The sequence below is a fragment of the Benincasa hispida genome, chromosome 2 (genome assembly GCF_009727055.1).
Source record: "Benincasa hispida cultivar B227 chromosome 2, ASM972705v1, whole genome shotgun sequence".
Lineage (NCBI taxonomy): Eukaryota > Viridiplantae > Streptophyta > Magnoliopsida > Cucurbitales > Cucurbitaceae > Benincasa > Benincasa hispida.
Window position 1 is genome coordinate 47,438,434 of NC_052350.1, and position 22,981 is coordinate 47,461,414.

At 34.5% G+C, this 22,981-nt stretch overlaps 1 long non-coding RNA gene across 1 annotated transcript; it reads right to left on the minus strand.

Moving 5' to 3' along the window:
* Positions 1 to 4,914: 4,914 nt before the first annotated feature.
* On the minus strand, positions 4,915 to 10,101 carry LOC120071774. The gene is made up of 3 exons (XR_005480341.1): positions 10,073 to 10,101; positions 9,838 to 9,953; positions 4,915 to 5,345 (listed from the first exon to the last, which is right to left on the minus strand). It is a non-coding gene; the product is annotated as an uncharacterized LOC120071774 (long non-coding RNA).
* Between the last annotated feature and the right edge of the window lie 12,880 nt (positions 10,102 to 22,981).

Genomic DNA, 22,981 nt, shown 5'->3' on the forward strand with positions numbered 1-22,981 from the left:
CTAAACAATCGTGCACCTTTTTCTAAATTATCGTTCAGTAAATCCTACACGATCGTGTAGCTCCTCTAGACGATAAGCACTTCTGCTATGCGATAGCGTCGTTTTCTCTCCCACTTGCTTATCGACTACACGACTTGTGTTTCCTCCATCCTCTACCAAATTCATCAAAGCCCAACCTTTGGGTTTACACACCAAGAATACCCGGAGCTCATTAGTGGTGGTGTCGTCCCCTTTGCGATCGTGAGTTCGCGTTGATCATGCTGCTGTAGTCGACGTTTCCGCCGGGCGTTGGTAGATCACTTGGAAGGTTTCCGCTGCGTTGGAGTTCTGAAGTTTGAAGATAGTCTTCAACTGGTATGGAACTCTCTCCTTGTTATTTATCTTGTTCTAAGCATTCCGATAATTAGTATTTGTTTGCATAACTGTATGTTGAATGTAGATATTTGTATTTCAGTCACTGTGAGATTGGAACGATCCAAACGCACTCATGGAACTCTACGATATGAGATCCTTCAAGAACAAAGTCCTAACACTGTCTCAGATATCGTACATTGACAAGATGTTGCCAAAGTATTCGATGCAGGACTCCAAGAGGGGCCTACTTCGGTTCAGGGATGGAGTCACTTTGTCTAAGGACATGTGTCCTAAGACGCCTCAAGAGGTTGAGAAAATGAGACGGGTCCCAAATGCGTCTACCGTTGGCAGTTTGATGTACGTGATACTCTGTACTTGACCAGACATCTACTACGCCATAGGCATAGTCAGTAGGTATTAGTCTAACCTAGGCCAAAGTCACTGGACTGCAGTGAAGAACATCCTCAAGTATCTTTGAAGAATGAGGGACTACATGCTCGTGTATGGATTTAGGGATTTGATCCTTACCGGATACACAAATTTTGACTTTCAGACTGAGAGGGACTCTCATAAGTCCACTTTAGGGCCAGTTTTTACTCTTAACAGAGGAGCTGTAGTGTGGCGAAGCACTAAGCAGGGGTGCATCGCCGACTCCACTATAGAGGTAGAGTACGTAACGGCTTGGAAGCTGCTAAAGAAGCTGTTTGGTGCAGGAAGTTCTTGACAGAACTGAAAGTTGCTCCAGACATGTCCAAGTCTATTACCCTCTATTGTGATAATAGTGGGGCAGTGGTGAACTCCAAGAAGCTTAGGAGTCACAGGCACGACAAACACATAGAGCGGAAATATCATCTGATCCGTGAGATAGTGCATCGAGGAGACATATTTATCATGAAGAATGCTTTGGAGCATAATATTGTTAACCCGTTAACGAAGGCTCTCACGGCTACAGTGTTTAAAGGTCACCTTTAGAGCATAGGTCTACAGGATCGCCCATGGTTGGATGAGGGCAAGTAGGAGATTTTCTTGTACTGGGCTTTTATGTCCAACTTTATTGTTTTGTACTAGTTTTTGTACACCCCTCTTTGCTTTTGGATAAGTGGCAGATTGTTGGGATTGATGCCTTAAAGTCTCGTGTCCTATAGTTTGTAAATAGTTTGTACGAACGCTTGTGATGTATGATACATGATATTTTACTTCAATTCTTGATTTTGCTCAATTGAATGCTTTATTTGCTTTACCACAAACCAATAAACCTAAAATCTCTGGTTATCTGTATGTAACTTAAGCATGTATGTGGGACATACAAGTGGATCATGTTTTATGTGATAACCAAAATGGTCTGTAGTATATGGATATAGGAGGGAAACCTTATCCTGGTAACGCTATGGATGCAGCCCATCTTGTGGAATGGTCACAAGTGTTGTGACTTGTCACAGATGGTCTGATCCTGATCATTCATGTAGGGGTCATGCGAGCGGGGGCGTCCTATACAAAGAGTTTATATAAGACCTTACCAGAAAGTCTTAACGTCTCGTTATATAACACCGTCCATGACAGAGACTTTACTTCACTGGGATGACCATAGGTAACATGACCTCAATCCTGAGTGAGTTGGGAACTTCTATAATTAAAGGAGATCCTTTGATTTGTATGGGTACGAGTGGTCAGGTCGCCGACTTAAACCTACCACTTTAAGGATTCGTCTGATTTAGGAGTTGGGAATTCAGCTACACAAGATGGAATTCACTCCTTCCCTGTAGCAGGGCTGATTCTAGGGCTTGAACGATGTGGCGCCACACACCTTCTCTTGGCCCGAGAGGTGTTCGCACATAGTTGGACTATGTTATATTGTTCATTAGAGGGATTAGTGGTACTTAAGGAATGAGATGTAACTACAGAGGCAAAATGGTAAATTGGGCCAGCTGTACTTACGAGCATCTGTAAAGGGTCATTGTACTTATGATTGGTTATAGCCGATGGACACAGAAATATATCTGTGGTAAGAAGTGTTTTGATGTTGGTCTTTAGTGGAATGCCTGGCTGTTAACGGATGGTGGATCTCGTGGCTAAAGAGTTTAGTCAGCTATTCACGTACCGTTGGTGCTTTGAGCCATAGGTCTATAAGGTCCCCTTGGTAGCTTGGATAAAGTTGAGAATAAGTTTTTGGGTCAGTTTGAAATGTTCAAATTGAAAAGAAAGAGTTCGATTATATATGATATAATTGAACTGGTTAATTATTTATGATATAATTGACTAATTGTATGAGATACATTATTTTAGAGGAAATTGGATACAAATATGATTGATATCAAGTAGAAGAGAAAATACTATAGTAGATATATGATATCAAACTATAAGTTAAGAATATAATATGATTATATTCATTATTTAATTAATTAGGCGGTTATGAGATAATTGACCGAGTAATTCTCCGGAATCGTGCGAAAGTGGGAAGTTCGAATTCAGTTCTTGTAACTGATTTTCATTTTGTAAAACACGCAAGAAAAATCGCTCACAGTGTAAATCCATACGACCGCTTAGCGTTGAGAACCTATATGATAGCATCCATCGTCCTAAACGATCGCACACTCCCGCTCTAAACGATCGCTCGCGATATCTAAACGATCTCTTAAGTTTACTAACGATCGCTTAGTTTGCCAAGCAGACCTAAACAATTACTAACCATTTACTAGACGATCGCTTAGCAAAACCTATACGATCGTGTATCTTTTTCTAAACGACAAGCACTCGACTATACGATAGTCTTATGTTATCTCCCACTTGCTTGTTCATTCTACACGATTGTCTTTTCCTTCTCCCTCTACCAATTCCATCAAAGTCCACCCTTTTAATTCTCACTCCGAGAATATCGAGGGTTTCGAGTGGTGTTGTCGTCCCCAGTTGCTTTTAGTTTGTGCATAGCCGATCGTGTAGACGACCGTGGTGCTGTTAGTCGACTGTTCGCTGGGCGATAAGAAGCGGTAGATGGATTTTTCTCTGTATTGCTTGGACTGGTTCGAGTGAAGATTGTCTTTCAACTGGTACGTTTACTCAGTATTTTGTATATTTTTTGTTTAAAGCATTTCGTAGTTAGTTGTCTACAATGCATATCTATTTGTTAGAATGTATGTTTGGTAATTTCAGTCACAATTGGAATCGGAAAGATCTTCTTCTGCTCATGGATTCTCTTGTTTAAGAGTTCTTCACAAACCTACTACATACTTTAACAGTCATTAGTCTGATAGTAGTCAGAAGTGGTTGTTGAAGTTGATTATCGGAAGATTTTTTTGCTGGAGTTTGTAGTCAGGAGGTGGTTGTCGGGTTCTTAAAGTTTGTTGCATGATGTATTGGAGTTGGTTGTCGAAGTTTGTCATCGGAGGTGGTTTTCGATCTCGAAGTTGGTCGCATGAAAGTGGTTGTCAAAGTTGATCATCGAAGATAATTTTTGCTTTGAAATTTGTAAGTCAGAAGTGACCGCGGAGCTCGAAAAGTTAGTTGTATGAAGGTGGTATTCAAGTTGGTTGTTGAAGCTTATCGTCGATGGTGGTTGTCAAAGCTCCGAGTTGTGTTGTCGGAGGTACTCGCTCAAAGGTGATCAACGAAGGTGATTTTTCATCGGAGATTGGTCATCGAAGTTTGTTGTCGAAAGCCAATTGGTCGTCGGAGTTAGGTAGGCGCGAAGGTGGTCATCGGAGTTGGATCACCGGAGGTGGTTGTCAGAGGCCAGAATTTGGGTTTTCCAGAGTTTGGTCACGCGAAGGTTGTCGGAGCTCGGAGTTGGACGCCAGAGCTGTCATTGGAGGTGGTTGTTTGGAGTCTTGATTTTTTCGCTGGAAATTGTCATCGGAGCTGGTTGTCAGAGTCGAAGTTGGTTTGTAGAGTTTGTCATCAGAAGTGGTTGTCAGAGCCCGGAGTTGTGAGTATTGCTGGAGTTGTCATCGGAGGTGGTTGTCAGAGTACGAAGTTAGTTCTCGGAGTATCATAGTGGCCGATGGGTCGAGCCATTAAAAACATGGGAAGAAGGAAGAGTTAAGAAGAGTTGGTAAAATATACCAACTCAACTCCACCAACATTTAAAGTTGGTGGGCCAAACACCCCTTTAGTATTATTTTTGGACAATTTTACCATTTTTTATATTTATTTATATTCATTATATATATATATATATTTCCTATTTTTGAAGCTACTTTAATGATGGAGAAAGAAAATACATTTATTATAAAGAGAGAAAAGTAATTTATTTTCTATTTTTTAATTTAGAAAAAAATGCATTTAATGAAATTTTAGTTTTTATTTACGTTGGTTTTCATATATCAATTTATTGGGTTTTTTTTGGATTAATAGTTATTTTATATATACCTTAGAATATTTTGAAGGATTCATGATTATTTTAAATATACCTTAGAAAATTTTGTTAGGTATTTGAAAATATTCTAACCAATATATGAAATATACTACATTTTATAAATTAGAAATTGACTCAAACAAAAATCACTTCAAACCAATATATGAAATATATCACAATATATAAATATTCATAAATTTCATTTACACCACAATATATATATCATAATACAATAAGTCTAAATAAAAAAAAAAATACTAGTTTATATTAAATAAACGAATACATATACCACATTATATATCAAATTTCCTACAAAAGCTATAAAATAAGTACATATATATCACAGTATATATAATAAATAGGAAAAAAAAAATGAAGTTCATCTTCATATGAGGGTTTATAATACATAACCCTTCATCTTCATCTCTTTTTCTTCAGCCATGGTCGCCACAGATCTCTCTCCCCATCGTCGTCGACTGGATTTGCTCGCCCTACTGTGCCGTCGATCGAATCTGCTCAACCTGTCGCTGTCAATTCGCCCCACACCATCCGTGTCATCGATTCGTCCCAAGTCGTTCATGTCATCTCATGCCGAGCCATCAATTTGCCGCACGTCGTTGTCTATCGTCTGCAACTTACACCGCTGGAAGGAGAAAAGAGATAGATGGGAAGGAGAAAAGAGAGGGAAGAGGAAGAAATGAGTGTGAATTATGTTCGGAGGAACGAATATATGAAACATATTATTTGGGAGAGAGAGTATGAATGGAGGAGAGAGAAATAAATAATATATTATATATAAATATATTATTATATATATATATATATATATATATATATATATATATAACGTAGGTGAGGGCTAAATGTTAAAAAATAGGGAGGCCAATAGTTGTTTTTTGTTTTTTGTTGTTTTTTTTTGTAAAAGATGAAATGTTCAAGATGTTAGTGCCCTATTTTCTTTAGGCCATTTATTTGTAGAAATACCCTGGTTATAATCATGATGATTTTGATTTATCTGGCCCAATTCTTCCTTATCATTAAGGGTCAATTTTTTAATGTTTTTTTTTAAAGTTATTACAATAGGTAAGAAATTAAAACCTCCGACCCTTTGGAAAATAGTTAGTAGTCAACGTTTAACTAAGGATCATTTTTAAATATTTTATCATTTTTATGAAAAACTCGAAGGGCAAAATTATTTTGATTATTTTTATGCTTGATATTAATTTTTAATTATTTAAAAATTTATATGATCTTAAGTTGCAACTGACTTATCTAATCACATTAATTTTAAAAAAGTAATTGTTTATATATATATATATATATATATCATATAAGTGAATCCTTCAAATTTCCATTAAGAAAAAAGATTTTAAAAGGTATATTAATATAAAACAAATAGATTTAAGTTTTAACTAAGATTGATTTTAAAATATTTTACTATATTACACCACTTTGACGTTTAATGAGGAGAATAAAAAATTTTATGGAAAATTTCCATAGACAAAATAGGGATGCAAAGTGTCACGGTTCATGCTTGTCCAGGCCTGTTGCCCATTCCGCATGCTCGATCCAACCCCTTCTAGCGTACTTCCATATCTTGTATTGTATTAGTTTAGTTAGCTTGCTTTCTTTACATTTTCATTGTAAGTGACCACTCGCCCTTTGCATATGCAAGGGCGCCAGTTGGCTTTTTTGTTCAAAATGCACTATATGGGGATAAGACTAATCATCACTTTCCCATACCCGGGAGTAGTACTTTATAAAGTTGTTATTGTTGCTTATTGCTTTTCTAGCCTACAACACTCTTTCTTTCTTTATTCACCTCTCACAAAAACTTCTTACGAAAACCTTTTCTCCAAACCCGTTTTTCTAAAACCGTTTTCCCTAAAACGGGGGTGGAGGTTACGAGAGGCATTCGGTGTTGCCACCGACAGTCCATATTCGAGTTGGCTGATTTTCGTGAGCGGGAACAAGTGCTGCACAATCGCTAAGAGAAGCTTCTGAAAGAACGATTGTGACAGTTGGCACCAAAGCCAAGTCGCTCACAGAGGAAAGGATTAGTATCATGTCGGCGACGAAGAACCTGAACAAGTCCATGTGGATAGCGTTGGTAGAGATGGAAGAGCAAATGCTCTACCTGAGAGAGGTCCCGGATAATGTCCGTTTCCTAGAGACTCGCTACAAGAAGTTGCTTGAAGAAAGCCGATGGAATTGATGCGAATAGGCCGCCTAGACAGATTACCCGTCAGAGAATTAATGATGAGGGGTTAGAGACCCTCGAGACCAACAACGAGCACTCCGCAGCTTTGAACGTGGCGATAGCTCATCGGGCTTTGTTGCCCACATAGAGGAGCGCGTCGAAGAGCTGGACGGCTCCCAAAAAGCAATACTTCAGATGGTAACGATTTGTCTGAAGACTTTCGGTCGGCCCTTGATGTCGTCAGAGCGAGAGATAGCGGATGTGAGTGCTAGGGTGAAACCTCACCATCCGAGCGATAGAGAACCAAGCCCCATCTGGGGGAGAAATGGCAGTAAGCAGAATAAAAATCCCAGAACCGAAACCCTTCTGTGGGGTGCGAGAAGCGAAAGGCCTGAAAAAAAATTTATCTTCGACCTTGAGCAATACTTCAAGCGACGAACACAGTGACTGAAGAGTCGGAAAGTCACACTAGCAACGATGCATCTGGCTGAAGATGCAAAAACTGTGGTGGAGATCACGATTTACAGACATACAGGAAGAACGATGCACTATTGATACTTGGGATAGATTGAAACAAGAACTTCGCTCGCAGTCTTCCCTAAAATGTCGAGATCTTGGCTCGACTAAAACTCCGAGAGCTGAAGCAAACAGGTAACATCAGGGACTACGTAAAACAGTTTGCAGGACTCATGTTGTGACATACAAGACATGTCAAAAAGACAAGGTATTTTGCTTGTTTGAAGGGCTGAAACCGTGGGCGAAATTCAAAAACTATATGAACAGAGAGTACAGGATCTCCCCTCTGCTTATGCGGCAGCTGAACGACTATACGTCCTTAGCACTGACTCGCAAGATGTGAGGAAGCATCAACTTCCTCAATGGGGGAAACAGAAACAGCCGTTTCATTCCTCTCAGACCTGGGGAAGGAGACAAGAAACACAGGGGGGGACCGTAAATCATCCCAACCGAGATTAGGAAAACAACTGGCGGGGGCCGCCACAACAACATAACAATTACAATCGCCCCCTGTCTTGTTTCATATGTAGAGGGCCACACAGGGCGGCGAATAGTCCAAATCGAACCGGTTCAATGCTTTTCAAGTCACATTAGCCTCTACCTCCGAGACAAGAGCTGAACTGGAGGAGAGGGTAATCGAGCCAGCTGCAGAAATTGAGAATCCCAGGATGGGGGCATTAAAATTCTTATCTGCGCTCCAGAAGAAAATGGGAAAGGCGACGGAGCCACTAGAGAAAGGACTCATGTATGTGGACGCTTGGTCAACCAAAAGATCGGCCAAGAACACTATGGTTGACTCTGGGGCCACCCCTAACTTCATGGCTGAAACGGAAGCTACGACCGGAACAGTTTAGTTTCCGAAGCCAGAAGACCAACGGCTTGTAAGGAAATATGAAGGTCCAGTGGAGAGTAATTGAGAAGGTCGGGAGAACCTCATATAAGGTTCAGTTACCCTCATAGATGAAGATTCATCCTGTCATCCATGTAAGTATCCTAAAGCCCTATCATCCCGATCCCGAGGATGAACAACGAAACATGCTAAGGCGCCCATCGGTCACGATGAAGAATTCCACTGAGAAAGAAGTTGCACAAATCCTGAAAACGTACGCGCGTATTGGAAGACCCAGACGAGAACTGACAGAGTTCTTAGTGAAATGGAAAGATCTCCCCGACGAAAGAATCAGTTGGGAGCGGGCCCAAGATTTTGAAGAATGCAGCTCCAGCCATCGCAGATTTTGAACAAGGTCAGTTGACGGGGACGTCAACCAATTAAGTGGGGGAGAATGTCACGGTCATGCTTGTCCAGGGCCTGTTGCCCATGGCCGCATGCCCGATCCAACCCCCTTCTAGCGTACTTTCATATCTTGTATTGTATTAGTTTAGTTAGCTTGCTTTCTTTACATTTTCATTGTAAGTGACCACTCGCCCTTTTGCATATGCAAGGGCGCCAGTTGGCTTTTTGTTCAGAATCACTATATGGGGATAAGACTAATCATCACTTCCCTATATTCGGAGTAGTACTTTATAAAGCTGTTGTTGTTGCTTATTGCTTTCTAGCCTACTACAATATTTCTTTCTTTATTCACACTTATAAAAACTTCTTACAAAAACCTTTTCTCCAAACCCGTTTTCTAAAACCGTTTTTCCTAAAACGGGGGTGGAGGTTGTGGAGGCACTCGGTATGCCACCGGCAGTCCGTATTCGAGTTGGTTGACTTGTTCGTGAGCGGGAACAAGTGCCGCACAATCGCTAAGAGAAGCTTCTGAAAGAGCGATTGTGACACAAAGCATCTTATTATTTCGATTATTCTCATAATTTATAACTATTTAAATATTTTAGTTTTAAATAAAATATTGATCTTGTATTTTTAAGTTTGTTCAATTTTAGCGTGGAATAAAATAAAATATTTTTGAAAATAACTTTAAAACTTAATGTGGTTTTCAGATAAAAAAATACAATAAAAATTTATAAAATTGACCTATTAAATAATCATTTTCAAAATACCATATCAAAATATGTTTTCAAAATTTAGTAAAAATGTTAATAAATAATTTTTTTTTATTTTAAATAATGAACAACAAATAGTTAGCCGTAGGGACCAAGTTGATGATTTATTGAAAGTAAACTAAAATTAGGACAATTAAAAGTAAATGGATTAAAACTAAATAAATTTCAAAATGTCAAAACGATATTTTCACAAAAAAAAAAAAAAAAAAATTATGATAGTATAACTAATTTTAAATTTAATCTAAATTATTATTTGATAAAAGTAATTAAAAAATGGGTGATCCGAAATAGATTTGAAAACGTAAATTAATATAAAAATAAAAAGATATAAGATTCTAGGAATGATTAGAGGAAATGCAATCCAAATGAAAACAGGATTTAAAATTAAACCACAACATAAATTCAAACTCACCTGCCACCGCTCATCGTCTCTCATTTTCTGAATTTCCCTCCATTGCCTTCTTCCCGTTTCTCGAACTTCAATTCGCTATTAAACCCTAACTTTTCTCCGGTTAAAAGCCATGGAAACTGCAGCAAATCGCAAGAAACAATTCCGTAAGTACTTGAAACCCGGCGAGTTGGCTCAGATTCGAGACTCGCGAATTAGCGCCAAACGGAACCGAGACAAATCGGCGTCTCAGATTTACCTCCGCCGTGCTTTTGCTCTGGAATCGTCNCGTGCTTTTGCTCTGGAATCGTCTCCGGTTTCCGGTACCGGCGATCAATTGGAATCCAGGATTGTCGAGGATTTCCGTAACGGTGCTGTGTTGTGCCTAAATAGGAAGAAGATCGCGGCGATTAAGCCGACCAACTGGTTTCCGAACCCTAATCTGGAAACTCCGGCTACCGATTTAACTCGAGACCAGCCGATTATTGATGCGCTTAATAGCGATGTTTCGGCATATGTGGCTTAGTATACATGAAATTCTTTTGTAGGGGCTTACACGAAAGGAAAATAGTTACATCGTATTTGTGCATTCGATCATAGTTTACAATAATTTTATAAAATTAATTCATTTCTGGACTAGCTTAAAGTCAACATCATTTAAAGTAAATTGGTTGGAAGATGACATTACAGATCAAATTTGAATCACAATTGAATAATAAAATTTATTATAGTACTCATTACAAAAAAATCGTAGTCTTTAAAGACGAAAAAAACATCGCTAATGTTCTAATTTCATTGCATCTTTAGCACCGAAAAAACACACTTCAAATGAAATGTCAGTAAATCCTAGTTGGTAAAGAATTTTGGGGATGAATTTTCGAAATTGTCATAAATTGCAAGGAAATTACTATGTAAGTCATAAAAAAGTAGTGACGTTAACATTTTTGTCGCACTTTTGCGAAATCGTCACAAATTGCAACGAAATTTTAGAAAAAATCGCATATACACAAGTAGCAACTTTTGCAACAATTTGTTATTTCATTACCATGGTTGATGTGACAATTTTTCTTTTAGTAACAATATTTTAATTTTGTTTAAAAAAATTAATTCATTTACGACCTTTTCAAATTTTGTCCTTGAATGGAACAAATAAAATTATATAATAAACATTGTATACACATGCCAATATTTGATGTTCATAGTAAACATTGTATGCACATGAAACAAATAAAGCTTGAAAGTTTACATGAATATATAAATATGTTCACAAAAATCTTAAAAGTTATCAACCTAAAACCAAAGTACATGTACTAGCTAGTTTGTGTACACAAAATATTTAACCACCCCAGAAAGTGTTTACGGACAATGATAATTTGTTTTTGGTAGCCACCAACAAGGATCGATTTAGTCCTACACATATGAACATAGTTGTCACACATCAACATTTGAAGTAAATATTCAAACTATAAGTAACATAATACTGTCACGACGTAGCTACACTTGAACTTAAACATAGTTAAAATTGACACAACAAATATTAATCACCTTGCCAGATATCAAACTTTATGATGAAACTAACATGTCACAACAACCTACGTCTCAAATCCAATCATAAAAAAGCTCACTACAACATCAATTCGACCACATATGATCAAAAGTAAATACTCAAACGCTATTTAGAATTCTAATTCTATCCCATTCTTCACAACAAATTTAAATATTTCTTGCAACTCTTATTCATAGCTACAAAAACCTGCCATACATACTCAAAAGTAAATTTGCTTGGATCTAAATTTCAAAACCCACAACCGACATCAATAAATTTCAATTCTACTCCCCTCCTCCTCCCCACAACAACAAATTATTTAAATACTCTTCTCAACCCATTGGTAATCTGTAATTTTACTTATAGAGTCACAATTCTTAAATTGAATCAAAGACGGTACAATGAAAAAAATAATCACAAAAACTTGCCATTCGACTTCCACCAAAATTTATCCTTCTAACCTGTAATGTATAAACATAAATTTAAAAGTTATAAAATTACCTTACTAAAAGATGAACTTGCTACAATAAATCTTTCTAAAATCTCACTAATTTGACTAAACCTTCTTTCATGATTTAAACAAATAATAATATCAAAGTATTTTATCAACATGCTCAATAAGAAAGTTTCGACTAAAAGTTAAATGCAAGGATGCTAAAAAATCAACGGCAAAAATGTACATATCTTCAAAGAGCTTAACCAAGAAGAAAACCAACTTACGAACAGAGTCTCTAAACAAAAGAAACAAAAAGTATGTGAATGAGCTCCAACTATGAAAATATGATCAACATCTATTTTTTAACTTCAAAAGATTGAATAACAAACTTCTAATCATACAATAAGCTTTAAATAAAACTTTGTTCACATAAATCATGCTTGAAATCAAACAAAGAAACTCCATAACTAGTAGTCTAGTTCCAATTTCAAACCCATATTGAAGGCTTACATACTTGCAATTCCATAAGTAGAGTTGGACAACTCTGCAAAAGAATTAAAAAAAGAAAAAACAATAAACCATCAACAGTAGTCTAGATTCAATTTCATATCTCATATCTATTGTAATAATTTGATACTAGTTAAGAATGAAAATGTTATTTAAGATACTAGTCAATACTATAAGCATAACAATCACAAATTAAAATTTACTATCACAACTCAAAAACTGAACAAAGTATGATTCTTTCTCTGATGGATTAAAAGCAGGAGCAGAGTTGTCAAACAAGAGATTTTCTCTATGGCGATCCCACCTTTATAAAATTTCATCAACTGTTTCCAAATTTTCTCCATGGAAATAGAGCCTTGTTCTTGCTCATGCAGAATCTTCTTTGAGTGATTGCGGATGACAGGTCCCGTGTAGGAGTTGCTTGCAGTAGTAGCTTTGGATGCAACCTTATTTGGTGCCATTTGTTGATTTATTGACTTGGATGATCAAAGAGATGAGAGGTAGAGAAGTCCCACTAGACGTGCCCATTTGTTCGCCTGAAGTTTCCAGAGAAACTTATTTCGTTGAGTTGAACTTTGTATTTGTATCAATTTTAGTGTAGCATGTACAATCTTTAATACAAATTGAGTTAAATTTATCTGGTTCAACCGTCATGATGAAACCACGTAGCATTATTAGAATTTGTCTTCAATTTTAATTTGGAACACATGTCAACTCCTAATTGGTCCCAAATTTGATGTCTTGGAATTTTGTCATTAATTTAGTGGATGACGTGGAAATTTGCAATTGGTCAAAAACTTCTCATTCAACAAAGCTTCAAGGGGTTTATACAAAACATAAATACATTTTTGTTTGGTTTTATGCCCTAAACTCATGGTTTGTAAATAAACCTACTTTTTTTATTAATAAAATATATTGTTATTTAATTGTTAATTGTTGCATAACTTAATCCAATAAAAAAAAATCCAAAGTTATCTATACTATTTAAAAGGGCTATGAGGAGAAATGTTTAAGTTCCCCTCTTGTCACTTTTAGATGATGGTTATTGATATATTTTACGTAATTTCACTTGTAAATTATTAAAAAAATCTCATTTTATCACTAATATCTACGGTTCATTAAATAAAGAAAAAAAATTTAAAAATCATATTTTATCCTCTAATATCTTATTCACGAAAATCTTATTTTAAATCTTATTTTATCTCTAATATCTAAAGTTAAATAAAGATAAAAAAAAAATAACAAATCACATTTTATTCTCTAATCTCTTATTCAATATTTTTTTAAATATCACATTTTATCACTACTAATCTCTACCTCACATTAAATAAAAGTTTTTTTCCCTTGTTGTCTCTTTTAGTGGATGGTTATTGTGATATCTTACGTAATTTCACATTTAAATTATTAAAAAAATCTCATTTTATTACTAATATCTACTTCACATTCATTCTCTACTTCACATTACATAAAAGGTTTTTTTTCCGCCTTTTGCCCATTTTAGTTGATGGTTATTGAGATATCTTACATAATTTCACATTTAAATTATTAAAAAAATATATAATTTTATCACTAATATCTACCGCACATTCAATAAAGATAAAAGAAATTTTAAAAATAATATGTTACCCTCTAATCTTTTATTTACGAAAATCTTCTTTTAAATCACATTTTATCTTTAATATCTAAAGTTAAATAAAGGTTAAAAAAATTATAAACAAATTATATTTTATCCTTTAATCTCTTATTCACATTTTTTTAAATCACATTTTATCACTAATAATCTCTACTTCACATTAAATAAAGAATTTTTTTTAAACATCAAATTATGATTTGAGGTCTAAATTTTCCCTATAAATAGCTAATTTCAATCACTCATTTTTCATCAGATATCTCATCTCCCTTTTCTTTTCTTCTTCTTCTTCTTCTTCTTCTTTTTTTTTTTTTTTTAAGTTTAATTTTGTTAGTCGGACTCTCTATAACTTCTTTGCTTTCTTTCACTTATTTATTTATTTTTTCTATAGAAAATTTGTTGTAAGTATTTTTTTTTTAATTTTGTTAATATCAATATCATTTCCAATATTTCTTTTCTTTCTTTAATAAGTTTAATTTCTCTATTAACATATCACCTTTCTCTTTTGATTAACATATGTCACCCTTTTCAATTTTTTTTTCACTTTTTAATTTTGTATAAACATACAGAGTGATTTAATATAACTTTTTTTATTTATTCCTATAACTTTTTTTATTCACACAGTAGATTCACCTGCTGATGACACATATTAAAGAGGATGGAGAAAAGACCTTGCTTTTGAGGTTCAAGAAATTTCTCAAAATTCAGGCCATTTAGACGCTGACAAAGTGACAAATAAGAGATTACTTATTTTAATGCTTTTGTATTTTTTTCACGTTTTAGTTTTTGTAAATACATACTAATGAAGTTTAGATGTTTATAATAATTTTTACTATTTTTTACATGTTTATGTTTTTTTTCCTGTTCAATTTTGTTATAAGTATACACCGATTCATAAAAATTTGAAATAAAGTTTAAAATCAAGAAGAAGATCGTTGTAAATCAAACCAAATTAAGTTTTTAGGGTTTATGTTTACATAGGAAAAAATTATATTTTTGTTGAAATTAAAATTAAAATATTGAAATTAGGAGGATAATCAAATATATTTTTTTTCAACTACGAAAGAATCATTATGAAATTTTATATAAAAAAAATAATATTTTAATTTAAATTTGAAATAAAAAGGATAATCATATCATCTAAATCAATTAAAAAATAATATAGATAAGACTATAAGGAAAAAATAATACTTTGCTTTAAATTAAAGTTTAAAATTAAGAGAATAAAAAAAATATCATAATTTTGTTTAAAAAAATATTGGTTTAATTCAAAGCTTGAAATTAGCTAGATAATCAAATCATCACAAGAAAAAAAAAAACTAACTAAGAGATTATTATCATAAAAATTTTAAAAAATAATTATTTTGGTTAAATTTGAAGTTTAAAAGTAGGAGGGTAAACAAATCATCCAATAAAAAAAGTTTTCTAAAAAAAATGAGAAAGAATTATGTCGAAATAAAAAAAAATCATGATTTAAATCAAAATTTGACATTAAAAAAATAATCAAATCATCAAAATAAAAATAGAAAAAAATCATATTTGATCTCTACTTAATATCTAGTTCACATTAAATAAATATTTTATTTAAAAAAAATCACATTTTATCTATAATTAATATCTTAAATTAAGGAATATATATATATATATATTTTAAAAATATCACATTTAATCTCTAATTAATATCTACTTCTGTCACGCCTCGTTCCAGATTTTCCTTCTAACCTAAAACGAAGCGTAGAGATGTTAAACATCACTTCTCTCTATAACTCAAACGTCCTAACTCTTACATATCCTGTACTCAAGATCAAACTCGGACTTCCAAACCCATTTTCAAAAATAATTTATGTTCATTAACAGAGTTTAGAATTTGATTTAGTTTAAATCACAATACTGTTTAAAAAGATTTACAAACCAACAGTAAGGATTATTTTGAACAAAACCTCCCATGATATGAAACTCACAAGTTTTAATTGTTCTGGAATACTCTCAAATACATGCGCAAACAATACAACAGATGTTTAACAACACTAATGGCGTTTGACGGCTCAACAAGCACTAGGGACTTTGTCGCTACTTGGGGGTGGGGAAAAACATAAAACATGAAAGCATGAGCTAAAACCCAGTGAGTGGTAGTTTAACATAAACATAAGCTATCGCTTTCTAAATCATCAATAAAATTTATCAAATCATTCAGCAAAACATTGGCAAAGTATAAAAGATTCAACAACATCTCAAACACGTGCTGGTAAAACAGTGGCATGATCAACTCTCATAAGCATATTATAAAACATTCAGGCGTTATTAGAAAACCATACCAACTCTGTACCCAAATACTCGTTTACAATGGCAGGTGACTCTGGAATAAGAATGCCCTTCGTGGTGTAAACCAAATCACAAGGTCATACATGCACGTAGAGCTGCCTCAAGGTTAAGCAAGGATGCACACCACAGGCCCAGGTTACTCTGGACTCGCCGGTATACTCTAGTCACATCTGACCCCGATGGTAGTCCCCTGATAGCCTGGGTGGTGCTACAGGCACAGGTTCCTCTGGATTTCCCGATATACTCTGGCCACATCTGACCCCAGTAGCCCATGATCACCTGAGCAGTGTTACTGAAGCACTTTCAAATAACACAGAAAAATAACCATCTTTTGGGTACAAGAATCAGTAGTTTGAAACCATTTGTACAATCATTCAACAACCTTGATTCCACCATTTAGAGGTTTTCATAAAAATCATACAAATTACAAGTATGTAAACTCTGATTTCAAACTACATTTTGATAAATCAGAATCATATAAAATCATCGAGAGTTTAGAAATCATGATCTAAACATTTTTGAAATATCGGATAAGTAAAACAGATCATGCCAGCACATTTCATAAATCATAGCATACTCTAATATATAATTAGTTTCTATATCAAAAACATTCGAAAGCAAACCACTCAGTATTAATCGGCTCCTCCTCATAATTTCGGTTTCTCCATCTCCTATTTATCCTAAAATTATATTGATAATCCTCTAATTATCCTTCATATGACCATAATTCAATTATTTGAATATTAATCTTCAAGTATAACCAATTTCACTTAAACTTTTCCCAAATCCCTAATTTGATCAAAGGTAGAGTTGGGTTTGTAATTTAGTCCTTCAATTGCTCTAAAATTAACTCAAGACTTTAAAATTAATCTTCAATAGGAACTAATTCTATTCCGATTTTTCTTAATTTTTCTCATTAACCCTACTTAGGGTTTACTTTAAATTAATCCCTTAATTAACTTTAAAATTGACTTAGGATCCCAATTTCATCTAATCTTAGGTTTAAGGTATCATAACAATACCAATTGGATCCCTAATTATGCTTGAGAATACTTCAATTAACCTAAAATTGATTTTTCAGCTTTTAATGACGGACAATAGATGACAGACAGAAGTCAAATAGGAAAGTCACTCTTTCTTCAACCTCCAGCCAAAAAATTTCCAGATTTGACCTCTGTTTTCCCTGTGAGCGTTTCAGACTCAAATTTATCATTTTCTGGCCATTTAATGCTTAATTAGACTATACAAAACTTTTACCCAACCTCTTAACTAACTTACCTCAAAATTTGGATGTCCGAATTGTCCTAGAACTCCCGGAATCGACCAATCTCTCCATGGTAGCCCTGTTTTTCTGGCGAGAAAATGCAGAATTTTCAGAACTTAAAATCAGAAATTTCAGGCAATAAAGATAAAATAAAAGACCATATAACTCTAGAAGGACCTTATAAGTGACTTAACTTTAAATTTGGAGCTTCGAATTAGCCTCTAACTCCACGAATTTGCTAAAAATCCAAGCATCCTCTGTTTTTCGATAACTCTAGCGCCACCGTTTTTCTTCATTTTCCTTACTTCTCCTTCAAAATGTCTTCAAATAAAGCCTACCACGAGCTTTCCTTTGCTCCCTATTTAATTTGGTTGCATTTTGCCCAATTTTCCTTCATAGGAACGACCCTAATTGGAAAACAAATTTTTCCTGTTCTTTGATCGGCCAAACTCAGAAAATTTGAAATTCCCTCTCTCTTCGTTTTCCAGCTTCAATTTCATGTTTAACACGTGCCCTTAACCTTAAAGCCATCCAATAAGAAGTTTCAATAGAAAACACCTCAATTTTTCCAAAATCTATCAAACTATCTTTTTTTCCTCTTTCTCTCGGCTCTCATCATTTTTCCCCTTAATTTCGTTTAATTTCCAGCTCAGTTATGTCCAATAAATCTTAAACAAGCCAAATTTACCTTTAAAATTCAGAAATTACCAAAATTTCATCTCTTTTCAAAATGATGACTTTTTTTACTTTGACTTTGACCATTTGACCGTTGACTTTGACCTATCCCGAGCATGTCAAACTCACCCTTGAATGTCCTTTACATACTCAACTAGTTCATTACCCTCAAATTATTCCCTGAGTTCTTACTTTCTCTTTCTAAATGAAACAAACGTCAGTCCAAATCTTTTTATTTTTAATTATAAATCTTAACAAGAGATCCACATCAAACTTTATCTCGAGTCCTCGAGTTCAATCTCAACTATATGCTTCCTAATATTCCAAGAAGAGAGGGGTTACAACTTCACATTAAATAAAGGATTTTTTTTTTAAAAAAAATAAAATTACATTTTATCTCTAACTAATATCTACTTTTAAAAAAAAAATTTAAAAATCACAATTTATTTCTAACTCTACTTCACATTTTATCTCTAACTAATACATATTTCACGTTAAATAAATGATTTTATTTTAAAATCACTTTTTTTTTTTTGCTTAAGTATGTTATTTTTTTTAAATTTTTTTTTCTTATAATTTAACTTAGATTGAATAATCTTGTCAACTTATATAGATATATTTCATTTTCTACTTTATGAAATATGTGCAATGTACGTAGTTCTGACTAGTTTTATGAAAATTTGAATAGTATGTACTTAGCATATAAGTGTATCATGTTCAAGTAATAATTTAAAGGGTCTATAGTATATCGATAAGGTATGTGCCTTATCCTTATGACACTATGGATACGATGTAGTTTGTAAATGTTACAAACGATTTGATCCAATTGTTCATGTGGAGACATGTGAGTAGGAGTATTCTACATAAAGAGTTTGTATAAGAATGGACCACGAAATAATTAATCTCTCTTTGTGATTTCGTTAATTGAAGAGATTAATATTTAACATGATGATCATAAGTAACTTGATCTTAATCCTGAGTGAGTTATGGACTCCTGCATGTGAGGGCTCATCCTTTGATTTGTTTGGGTGAGACTGGCCCGGGTTGCCAACTTAACAAGCCTACCATTTTGGGGACTTGACTAAATACGGAGCTGTGGACGTAATTTCACAAGATGGAATTTGCTTCTTTTCCATATAGGGTAAGTAGATGAGTAGTGTTGACCTTGAGACTTGAACAATGGGGCCCTGCATCTCATTGGCTCGAGAGAGACTTGGTTTATGGTTTGACCATAAATAAATTGTTTGTTAGAGAATCAAGGGTACTTAAGAATACAAAGATAATTACATGGGTAAAACAGATATTTGACTCAGTTGTGATTACGAATAACTCATGAAGGATCGACTTATATACAATGATTATATTCATCTGCACTAAAAGCTGATTCTGATGCTACAGTTAAAATAGAGATGATTAGTATATCTCGTGCTATACGAGAGAGCACATGATAAGTGTAACACCCCAAAATTTTGTTGTGATGTAATTTCAATAATTTATATTAATTGAGGGCGTTTTTGAAATTTTGAAAATTTAAAATGTAGTTGCTGAAATTTAATTGTTGCGAAGAGAATGTTTCAATTTAATTGTTTATCGGAGACCTATTGTGAAATTGGACTTTTCATGTCGCATAATTCAATTTGGAAATTAATGGTAGGAATTAATTTCAATTTGGGATAGAAAGGTATTTAATAGAATAAACTAGAATAGGAAAAGAATAAAATAAAATAAATAAATATTATATATATATATATATATATTTTAATATTTTCCTTTCCTTTTATATTTTTTTCTTTCTTTTTCCTTCTCTCTTTCTTTCTCTTCCTCTTCCTTTCACCCTCGCGCCGTCTGAGATCCCCCTCCCCCCTCCCCAAAATCTTCATCTTCTTCGTCCTAATCCAGTCACTGCATGCCACATTCGCCGCCCAGCCTCCTTCACTCCGCTCGCTGCCTGTTGAACGAAGACCACGCCGTGCAGGCCCTTCTGTGAAGGAAATCAAATCAGAGGATTTCCATAAGCAGTGGAAGGAATCTTTCCAAATTCCATTCGAATGAATACAAATAATTACAGCTTTAAACGGAAGCTAACAGGTCATGCATAATCAGAAATTACAACATGCTACTAGTGATTCAAGGGATAGAGTATGCGTACCTTTGAAGAAACATTCTTCAAGTATACCTTGATCAGTCTTCAATGCGTCCACAACAACACTCGAATGCAACGAACATAAACATCAATAACACGAACAATGAATACAGCCTCCACGAACGTCTGAATGCTCCTCAAACCTAATCGAGTCCATCTCGATTCACGAACAGAATAAAGACACTACCACAATGGTTACCTTGGTATTCTCGGTGTGAGAATCCAGGAGTTATAGGCTCTGTATGATGTTGGCTTGAGGAAAAGAGGAGGTATGCGATCGAGTAAGTGGGAATTATGAAACTGTCTATTGCATATACGATGTACTCAATCGTTTAGTAAAATGAAGCCTATCGCATAGTCTTTGCTACTCGATAGTGTAGCAATGATCAGCTGAGTAACTATCGTATAGTCAACTCTAAGCTATCGTTTAGTCTCTATCAACGCTATCGCTTAGTAAAACAATGTTACTTGATAGCTTTTTTCCGTGAGTACTTTCCGAATGAAGCAATTACTAAAAATGAAAAATAATTTTTCTTTTATCTCACGGTTACCATAAAACTTCTAATAACCTCCCACTCAATTGGTTATTAGAGAAAAAGAATTAATTATCATATAATTAATATATTATAAATAAATATGATAACCAACTTATCATATTATATTTATAACCTATAGTTTTAATATTTCATCTCATGAAACATATAAACTATAGTTCTTTTTCTATTTTATGGTACTTAATGTAAATCATATTTACATTAATTTCGCCAAATAATGTATCTAATACATCACACCAATTATATCACATATAATTGAATTTCCTCTTGTTAATTTGAACACTTTAAACTAGCCCCAAAATCTGATTCTCAACTCGAACCCATTGATCTACCATCCGTTAATTGTCGGGTACTCCACTGAAGACCGACGGCTGCACTCTTCTCACTACAGATATATTTATGTGTCCATATTAACCAATCAACAGTTTGATAACCCTTCACAAATTGCGTAAGTACAGTTGGGCCAATTTACCGTTTTGCCCCTGTAGTTACATCTAACTCCTTAAGTATCACTGATTCCTCTAATGTACAATAAGTCATAGTTCTACTATGAATGAGTCATCTCTTCCAAAGAGAGGGTGTGGCCACTATGTTCAAGACCCAGAACCAAACTTTAAGGGAACAATCGATCTACTTACCCTTGCTTCGGGGAAGGAGTGAATTCCGTCTGGTGTAACTGAGTTCTCAGCTCTCCAATCAGAAAAATCTCCAAAAAGGTAGGCTTATTGAGCTGGCAATCTGCCCACTCTCACTCATACTAATTAAAGGACCGCCTTCAAAGGCAGAAGTTCCCAAAACACTCAGGATTAAAGTCATGTTCCCTATGGTCGTTTTAGTGAAATGTAAGTCTCAATTATCAATGACGTTATATAAAGAGACTAATCATCTCGTGGCCCGATCTTTTACAAACTCTTTGTATAGGACACCCCCACTCACATGTCTCCACATGAATGGTCAGGATCATACCATATGTAGTAGTTTACAACACTTGTAAACATCTATAAAGGGGGTCGTATCCGTAGTGTCACCAGGATAAGGTATCCCTCTTTTATCCTTATACTACAGACCATTTAGGTTATTACTTAAGGCATGATCCACTTGTATGTCTCACATACATGCTTAAGTTTACATGAAATAACCACGGATCTTAGTTTATTGGATATGAGTAAATGCAAATAAAATAACTCTTAGTTTATTAATAACAATGTGTGTACAAAAATTTACAAAATACGAGACTCCGGGAGAATTAGGATACCAATTCCATCATCCCGCTCGTCAGCCACCGGATGCTACCACCCAAGCCGCTTGCGTCGCTTCCTTCAGTGTTTGTTCATTGTAGCCTTCGGGTTAGACCGAGCCTTGACGTCAGTTCGAAGCCCGCCGTCGTTCACCGTCGCCAACATAGAGGTTTGTCAAAATCACTGTGATTTTGTTGAGTTTTCTTGAGTATTTCAAGATTTGGGGTTGTCAAATTCATATTCTATCTAGTGAGGGTTGTAATCTTGTTTTTTTGGGATGTTATATTGAAGGAATTTTGGAGCTTTGGAAGGTGCGAGGTGCTGTCCAGTAAGTATTGTGGTCAAATGGCAATTTATTAGTAAGTTTTGGTGATTACCCTTTGGGCTCTTTTGGATTAAGGGAGATTGTTGAAAATTTAGTTATTAAACTTTAGTTTTGATTTATGATTTGATTAGACAAATAAACTGGACTTTGGGACTGACTTCAAACCAAACCATGATTTGGTAAGTTAAATTAGGGACTTTTTGATTTACTTGGTTAATTAGATTTAGACCACAACAAACAAGTTTAAAAGTTTGGGATGCATGATTTTAGGCCATGGTTCCTAAATTAAATTTGGCAATTTTTGTTTTATGATTGATTCAAGTTTTTCAAAGATTTTAAAGGAGAATAATTTCGTGGAATAATATTTTTTTACCAAACTTGAGGTAAGTATTCTACTACTGAAACTGCCCTCGTGCCAGGCTAATGTAGTTATGATTTACTGAGGATTTGTTGATGGTTTGATGTTTATGTATGCCTGGTTGACATGAGGATTTAAAAGACTAGATGTGCATAGAGATATTTGAATGC